At 41.3% G+C, this 9,000-nt stretch overlaps 1 protein-coding gene and 1 pseudogene across 1 annotated transcript in view; both read left to right on the top strand.

The window, feature by feature from the left end:
* SPINK8 (serine peptidase inhibitor, Kazal type 8 (putative)) overlaps nt 1-9,000 on the top strand; it is a 47,867-nt gene that overhangs the window by 19,591 nt on the left and 19,276 nt on the right. The gene's annotated exons all lie outside the window — the stretch shown is intronic.
* LOC111728709 lies at nt 1,797-1,925 on the top strand (annotated as a pseudogene).

Here is a 9,000-nt window from a genome sequence, read left to right as displayed (position 1 = left end):
TCAAACCCAGCACAGGCCAAAAAAAAAAAAAAAGAAATTTGTTTCATTCTCAATCAATATTCCAGTTAAATTGAAGATCTATGATAAATAAAAGATACTAAAAATACGTTAGCAGACTGCTGACAGAACTAGAGGAGATATTTGTAATAAATGAGAAGGTCAAATGTCCATGCAAATGAGCAATAAAAAACCTATAGCCAACTGACACAAAAATAGGCAAAGGCTGGGGATTTATTATAGAAGAAAGATTAAAAGGTCATTTAGCATACGAAGGATGCTGAAAAGCTTACAGACAACCAGACTAATTCAAATAGAAGCAAGAAGATACTGATTTGCCTGGTATACGAGCAAAACTCAGAAGGCTGAGTAATATCCATTGCTAGCTGTGACATGGAAAGGACTATACGCTCATGATCTATGGTGACAATGAAGATTGTTTCAGCCACTCTCAGGAGCAATCGCCCACTTATTAGGAAACGTAGGAAATGAAATATATACATATCTCATGGCCCAGCCTCCCTCATAACTTTGTAAAGTGACATACATGTATATTGCAGTGTTATCCAAAGTGGTAGGTGGCAGGTTTGGGGCAGCCTAGATGATACTAGTCAAGAAATCAATAGGTAAACCATGGAAGGTATCCTCATGGAATTCAATGCCGCTTTCAGAAGAAATCAGATGTACACTTAACAACGTGGGCAGATCTTCGAAAAAACAAGGGACAGAATAATACACATAATGCAGTACCATTATATAAACTAAAACTAAACATAAACAATATCTATTTGGCACGAACTTATAAACAAAAAGTTATACACTAAACTCATTAACATGATTGGCCATGGTATGAGGAAAAAGAGAATGAGTGAATGAATGAATGAATAGCAGCACATCCCCACAGCCCTTCACCAGAGCAGCATAGAAACTGTTTTTGACAAGATCACAAAGAAAATAACAGTATCTATAACAGGAAAACTAATGATTATCACTGATTGCCAACCATAAGCCCTGTAATATGTCACATGCCTTCCCTGTGTCTTCTCTCCTATGTTCCTCAAAGCCCCAACATGACCAAGGCATTGCTATGAGTTACATTAGCTACATTTCACATACTCATATTTGAAGAAACAGAAGTCTAGAGAGGCCATGTGACTTGCCCAAGCCACAGAGCAAGGAACAGGGCGGGCCGAGCCTTGTACGTGGTGGGTCAGCTTGCAGACTCTGTTCTGTAGTCTACCTTCTGTGCCTCCCATGTCCTCCATAGGCCTCTTATCAGATCTTGCTTCATGTCAAATCCACCACCCATCATGAGAGCTCCCAGAAGCTCTCCTGGCATCTAAAGACTCACAGACATCCACATCCTTTGCCCTCCTCTTCTCCTCCCTCTTATACTCTGTTTTTTTCTTCTCCAGTGAAATTGGAATGACTCTAGTCTGCCTTGATTCAGAGAATAATTGTTAAGCATTCCTCCTGCTGGACTCTGGGTATGGTTATCAATGTGGCAGCTTTTCTCTTAATTTCCCCAAATACAATTTCTCTAAACAGATTCTTCTCTTGCAGGAAAGTTGAAGAATTTGTATTGAAGTTACCATGAAGAATTATAAAACTTCCTGAATGCCCAGATGGCCAAGTGAAACACAATGGTTACCTGCTTGATTATACCCCCTTGAGAGGAAAATTAATGATTAAGATTAAACGCTTTAATTTCCTTCCTTAGTAAATGATTCTCAGCAGAAAACCTGGCTGGCAAACATTTCTCTTGGTTAATAAGAATCTTTTTAAAATATCAGATACTGAGTATTGTGCAGTGGTAGTATTGTAGCTGATGAGGTTTATCTGAGGTGTAATTACTGCTAATTAAAATATCAGATATTCCTGGGTTTCAGCACCAAAAAATCCAGATATTCTCATCCTAAAACTACTTACCTTGTGTCATGGATTCCCTCTGTTCTTATGTACTTTGTGAGCAAATGACCACATAAATCCAAAATAAGAGAATAGGTATCTCAAGAGCAGCAATATTTATAACTGAGGGTTTTGTCATTATTGAGCTAAATATGTGACGTGTGAGTGACATAGCTTTCTGTATATCAGGATCTGGCTTCTTCAAGAACACCCTTCAAGGGGTTCAAATTTTTATTCAAAGAAAACACTTGAACATAATCCTTGGAGTAATGTCCATCCAGTCATAGTAAGTTTTCTAACTACTTCACCAATACTAACTCAAGTTTTACAACAAACTTAAATACATCCCCATTTTATAGACAAAAAAAATAAAAAGCCTCCAAAAACTGAGGCTCAGAGTTTCACACAACTCCTCAAGGCCTCTTAAAGTTGCTTCTAGATCCTAATATAAAACAATTGATTGGAGCAGTGCCCGTGGCTCAGTGAGTAGGGCACCGGCCCCATATACCAAGGGTGGCAGGTTCAAACCCGGCCCCAGCCAAACTGCAACAAAAAAATAGCCAGGCGTTATGGTGGGCACCTGTAGTCCCAGCTACTCAGGAGGCTGGGGCAAGAGCTGGAGGAGCCTTAGCCCAAGAGTTGGAGGTTGCTGTGAGCTGTGATGCCACAGCACTCTACCAAGGGTGACAAAGTGAGACTATGTCTCTAAAATAAATAAATAAATAAAACATTTGGTTATGGGCCTAGTGAAACACTTACATAAACATACACACATTAAACTAAGAAAAAATGAAGAAATATATGCTTGTACTAACACATGTGTTTTGTTTCTCGATACACATTAATGCTTTCTTCATTATCCCAAAATTAGAAACTGCAGGCTGATGAAATCACTCAACACAATTCACTGATAGAAGCTATAATCACTTGCTCCAATTTCTTCTCACTTCTTAGGAAACAACATAAAAGTAATGTGAAGAAGAAAATGAGATTCTTTTCAGAAGATCTGAAATGAATCCCAGGCAATATGCATTAATAATAAAAAGCCCCTTGGCTTGCTGCCTGTAGCTCAAGTGGCTAAGGCACCAACCACATACACCAGAGCTGGCAGGTTCAAATCCAGCCTGGGCCTGCCAAACAACAACAACAACTACAACCAAAAAGGCAGGTGTTGTAGCAGGTGCCTGCAGTCCCAGCTACTTGGGAGGCTGAGGCAAGAGAATTGCTTAAGCCTAAGAGTTGAAGTTTGCTGTGAGGTGTGATGCCACAGCACTTTACTGAAGGCGACATAGTATAAATAAATAAATAAATCATTTAAGTCAATTATCTTCTTGAGATCCCATCAAACACAGAGATCCTATAATTCCAAGAAGCTTTCTTTTCTTTCTTTCTTTCTTTCTTTCTTTTTTTTTTTTTGTTGTTGTTGAGGAAAAGGAAAGAGAGGTTTATTAATTTGCCTCCAAATGAAGAATGTGGCAGGCTTCTATCTCAAAAATACCAGCGTCCTCCCTTTGAAAAGAAGCAGAGTTTTACAAGGTTCTAATCAATCTCATAATCCCATCCTGGACTAAGCCAATCTTGTGGCCTCCAAAAAGTTTTAAGGAGAAGAATTTTAGATTTTATGGCACTATTCATTGAGTGCAATATGTATTTCCCTTAGATATGAGAGAGCTGTGAACGCCTGCAGAAATAAAACAGGTGGAGAAAGACTGAATATAATGACAAAATTTAAGGAGGAAGAAAGAGATGAGACTAACAAGCAGAGTAAAACCTCCACTGAATTCAAGTTGATGGATTCTAATGTGTTCCACATGTCCTTCAGCTTCAGAAGTATCCTGCTTATCAAATGCTTTGATTAAAATTTCCCAACTAAAGGGGACTATCCAAACATCAAGACAAAGTGTAGACAGAGACTCAAGGAACGATTTTTGTTCATTTTCAAAATTTTGTTATGTATTTATGTATGTGTGTGTTTATTTTGAGACAGAATCTCATTCTGTTGCCCAGGCTAGAGTGCTGTGGCATCAGTCTACCTCAAACCAACCTCAAACTCCTGGGCTCAGTGATCCTCCTGCCTCAGCCTCCTAAGTAGCTGGGACTACAGACACCTACCACATCACCCAGCTAATTTTTCTTTTTTTAGTATAGACAGGGTCTCAGGTCTTGCCCTTGTTCTGGCTGGTCTCAAACTCCCAAGCTCATGTGATACTCCCACCTTGGCCTTCTAGAGTGCTAGGATTATAGACATGAGCTACTGCATCTGGCCATTGTTTGTTTTATTTTTACATTCACCTTTTCTTACATAAAGAGGAAAGGACTTTTAAGGAAGGTTGTTCTTGACTCATTCAGCCAGGATCCCCTCCTCAACAAGCCTTCTTGGACCACTGTGTCTAAAGGAAGTCCCCTGCAAGCACTCAAGGCAAGATGACATCCTCATCTTGTCATTTAATATTCTTTAAATCATTTACAAAATTATAAACTCAGGTTTATTCGTTTTATCATCTATTTACATTTCACCATTAGAATGTACACTTAGTGTGAACAGAAACTCAACATACAGTAGGGTCTCACTTGATTCTCATAATTAATTTTGCAGCTTTGGAATCTCTCTCTTACAATCTATAATGGGGAAGGTGAAACGTACTTTAAAACCAATTAAAATGTACATCAGCAGGAATGGAAAAGGAAGAGACCTCTGAAAATTCATTCCTCCATAAAATCAGTAAGAACACTGGCAAAAACCGGCAAAATCAACCTTTTTAAAATTATAAACACTAACCAAAGGCTTACAAAAATACAAGTAGCATTTATTTAGGAAAATGACTAGATTTTGTTAAGAAGAGCAAGCTCTGTGGTGTTTTTAACTTGCTCTGTACCCATTCCTCCTACTCTACCTCTCCTATTGCCTTAAAAACCAACAGCCCTGCAATCATGCGAGAAGCCAACTGCTTAGAAGACACTGAAGGAGGAAGAACAGGTTTGGAGGTCCCCCAGAACACCATTTCCAGAGAATTAGCCTTATTTGATTTTCCTGGCAGTTCCCTAAAATCCTCCTCTAGCAGGCTTGCTTTCTTTTACATAAGAACTCCCTCACTGAGAACATTTTCCCTAGAGACTTTCTTGAAACCAACCACTCTCAATTTTTAAAATTTGCAACAGCCTTAAGAAATGATAATACTTGGAGCACACAAAAAGCTAACCAAGAAACTTAAAAACTGAGAATAGAATGTCTAGGGCAGTGGTGCTCAACCTTCCTAATGCCATGTCCCTTTAATACAGTTCCTCTGGGTCACAACCCACAGTTTGAGAACCGCTGGTCTAGGGGGATCTGAAAAAGTTCTGGAACATCCTAGGAATCTAGAAGACCAAAGCCCTGAGTAGGTCTGTGCACATACCCAAGAGAAACTTTAGACAACCCTTGGCTGATCTTTGAGGCTCTGCATAGCAAGAAGTCTAAAGCAGAGTTGTGGCCAGACATGGTGGTGTATGCCTATAGTCCCACCTACTCTGGAAGATGTGACAGGAGGATCACTTAAGTCCAGGAGTTCTGGGCTGTAGTGCACTATGCCAATCAGGTGTCCACACTGAGTCCGGCATCAGTATGGTGACCACCTAGAAGCAGGGGGCCATCAGGTTGCCTAAGGAGGGCTAAGCTAGCCCAGGTCAGAAATGGAGCAGTTCAAAAGATTGCCTGTAATCCTAGCAGTCTGGCAGGTCAAGGTGAGTGGATTGCCTGAGCTCACAGGTTCGACCAGCCTGAGCCAGAGCAAAAAATAGCTCAGTCTCTAAAAAATACCCAGTCTCTAAAAATAGCGGGCATTGTGGCAGCTGCTGGGTTTGAACCCACCTGCTTCAGTATGTGGTTAGCACCCCAGCTGCTGAGCTACAGGCACCAAGCTTAGACAAGGACTTTAAATCAGCCATTTAAAATATATTCAGGCTTGGCTCACCACCTGTAGCTCAGTGGCTGGGGCATCAGCCACACACACCAGAGCTGGAGGGTTCAAATCCAGCCCAGGCCTGCCAAACAACAATGATAACTACAACCAAAAAATATCCAGACATTGTGGTGGGTGCCTGTAGTCCCAGCTACTTGGGAGGCTGAGGCAAGAGGATCTCTTAAGCCTAAGAGTTTGAGGTTGCTGTGAGCTATGACACCATGGCACTCTTCTAAGGGTGACATAGCGAGACTCTGTCTCAAAAAAAAAAAAAGTCCTTGTCTAATAAGTTTAACATCTTTTCTCAGCTACTTGGAAGGCTGAGGCAAGAGAATTGCTTAAGCTCAAGAGTTTGAGGTTGCTGTGAGCTGTGATGCCACGGAACTCTACCCAGGATGACATAGTGAGACTCTGTCTCAAAAAAAATAAAAAAATTTAAAAGTTAAATAAAATATATTCAAAGAGATAAAGCCAACTATGCCTAAAGAACTAAAGAAAAGTATGAGAATGATATGTGAACAAGTAAATCATGAACAAGAACATTGGCTCGGCGCCCATAGCTCAGCAGCGAGGGCACTGGCCACATACACCAGAGCAGGCAGGTTTGAACCTGGCCCGGGCCTGCCAAACAACAATGACGACTACAACCAAAAAATAGCTGGGCATTGTGGTGGGGACCTGTAGTCCCAGCTACTTGGGAGGCTTAGGCAAGAGAATCGCCTAAGCCCAAGAGTTTGAGGTTGCTGTGAGCTGTGATGCCACAGTACTCTACTGAGGGTGATAAAGTGAGATTGTCTCAAAAAAACAAACAGAACAAACAAATAAACAAAAACAAGAACACCAATAAAGAGATAGGAATTATTTTCAAAACAAACATAATTTCTTGAAGTGGGAGGTACAATGATCAAAATGACAAATTCATTAGAGGGGCTCAATAGAGTCGAGCAGGCAGAAAAAAGAACTAGTGAACTTAGAGATAGGTGAGATGATAACTAGCCTGAGGAACAGAAAGAAAAAGGAATAGAACCTCAAAAACCTGTGGGAAATCATCAAGCATAACAATATTAAGATACTAGTAGTTCAAGAAGGAAAGAGAAGAAATGGCAAAGAGAATATTTGAAGAAATTATGGCTAAAGATATACCAAATTTGATGAAAAACACTAATATATAACATCCAAGAAACTCAACAAACTCCAAGTAGGACAAACTCGAACAGATCCACACCTATACCTATGACAACCCTGTCAAAAGTGAAAGATTAGAGAAAATTTTGAAAGTAGCAAGAGAGAAGCAAATCAGCCAGGTATGGTGGTAGGCACATGTAGTCCCAGCTACTTGGGAGACTGAGGCAGGAGGATCACTTGAGCCCAGGAGTTCTGGGCTACTGTGTATTATGCCAATCAGATGTCCACACATGAATGTGGTGACGTCCCAGGAGATCCACCAGGTTTCCCAAGGAGACTCATGTATTCTTCAAACTCAGACTTGTGTCCCTTGTCAGCAGGAAATAGATAGAATTTTAATTGCCCCATTTCCCTCAAGATTGAGGAATGCACAACAAAAATGGAGATGGGCTCGGCGCATGTGGCTCAAGTGGCTAGGGCGCCAGCCACATACACCTAAGGTGGCGGGTTTGAATCTAGCCCGGGCCTGCCAAACAACAATGACGGCTACAACCAAAAAAAAAAAAAAAACCCAGGTGTTGTGGTGGGTGCCTGTGGTCCCGGCTACTTGGGAGGCTGGGGCAGGAGACACGCTTGAGCCCAGGAGTTGGAGGTTGCTGTGAGCTGTGATGTCATAGCACTCTACCCAGGGTGACAGGGGACAGCTTGAGGCTCTGTCTCGAAATAAAGAAAAAAAAAAAATTGGAAGATGTACAGCCACAGCACCAGCTCAAACCAATTAACCGTTGCTTAAGTTGTTACAGATAACACAGAGACAAAATTGCTTTAACTTTGTAATTATTAACACTCCAACCTGGCAAACCAGCTGCAGTGACATCACCTGGAACTATTAGAAATGCCTTAAAAGCTTGACCTACCCCCAGATGGAGGAGACAGATTTTTTTTTTTTTTTGCAGTTTTTGGCTGAGGCCGGGTTTGAACCCACTACCTCTGGTATATGGGGCCAGCGCCCCACTCCTTTGAGCCACAGGCGCCACCTAGGAGACAGATTTGACCATTGCCTTTTGTCTCCTTGCCAGTTGACTTGCAGTAAAGCGTTTTACTTTCGCAAAAGCTGGTGCTAGCTGGGCATAGTGACTCACCTGTAATCTTAGCACTCTGAGGTGGAGGATCACTTGAGATCAGGAGTTCAAGACCAGCCTGAGCAAGAGGGAAAGGCCATCTCTACTAAAAATAGAAAGATTAGCCAGGCATCAAGTGTTATAGGACACACCTATAGTCCTATTTACTTGGGAGGCTGAGGCAGGAGTATCACTTCAGCCCAGGAGTTTGAGGTTGCAGTGAACTAAAACAAGACCACTGCACTCTACCCAGAGTGAAAGAGCAATACACTTATTGAAAAAAAAAAAAAAAGTTGGTGTCATAGTATTGGCTTTGGGGTGTATCAGGAAGTGAGCCCATTGCCCACTGACTGCTAACATATTTTTCTCCAATATGATTTAAGGACAACTATATAAAATAATAATTATAAATCTGTTGGTGTATAAATATGGAATTTGTACAATGTTACCACAAAAGAAGTGGATAGAATTATATAGAAGTAGCATTTTATATAGCTTGAAATTAAGTTAATATTAATATTAACTAGATTATTATGGATTAAGATGTTAATTATAATACCTAGGAAAAAGAACTCGAATATAGTAAAAGAAATAAGAAGGGGGCAGCACCTGTGGCTCAGTGGGTAAAGTGCCAGCCCTTTTTCTTGGGGGGGGGTTCAAACCCGGCCCCAGCAAAACTGCAACCAAAATATAGCCAGGCATTATGCCAGGTGCCTGTACTCCCACTACTCAGGAGGTTGAGGTAAGAGGATCACCTAAGCCCAGGAGCTGGAGGTCACTGTGAGCTGTGTGACGCCACAACACTCTACTGAGGGCAGTAGCTCAAGTAGCTAAGGCGCCAGCCACATACACCTAAAGTGGAGGGTTCGAATCCAGCCCAGGCCCGCCAAACAACAATGATGGCTGCAACC

This window comes from Otolemur garnettii, unplaced genomic scaffold (assembly GCF_000181295.1).
Source record: "Otolemur garnettii isolate 467f Iridium unplaced genomic scaffold, OtoGar3 scaffold00179, whole genome shotgun sequence".
Classification (NCBI taxonomy): domain Eukaryota; kingdom Metazoa; phylum Chordata; class Mammalia; order Primates; family Galagidae; genus Otolemur; species Otolemur garnettii.
The sequence above is the reverse complement of the archived record's forward strand: the minus strand, read 5'-3'. Positions and strand labels throughout refer to the sequence as shown.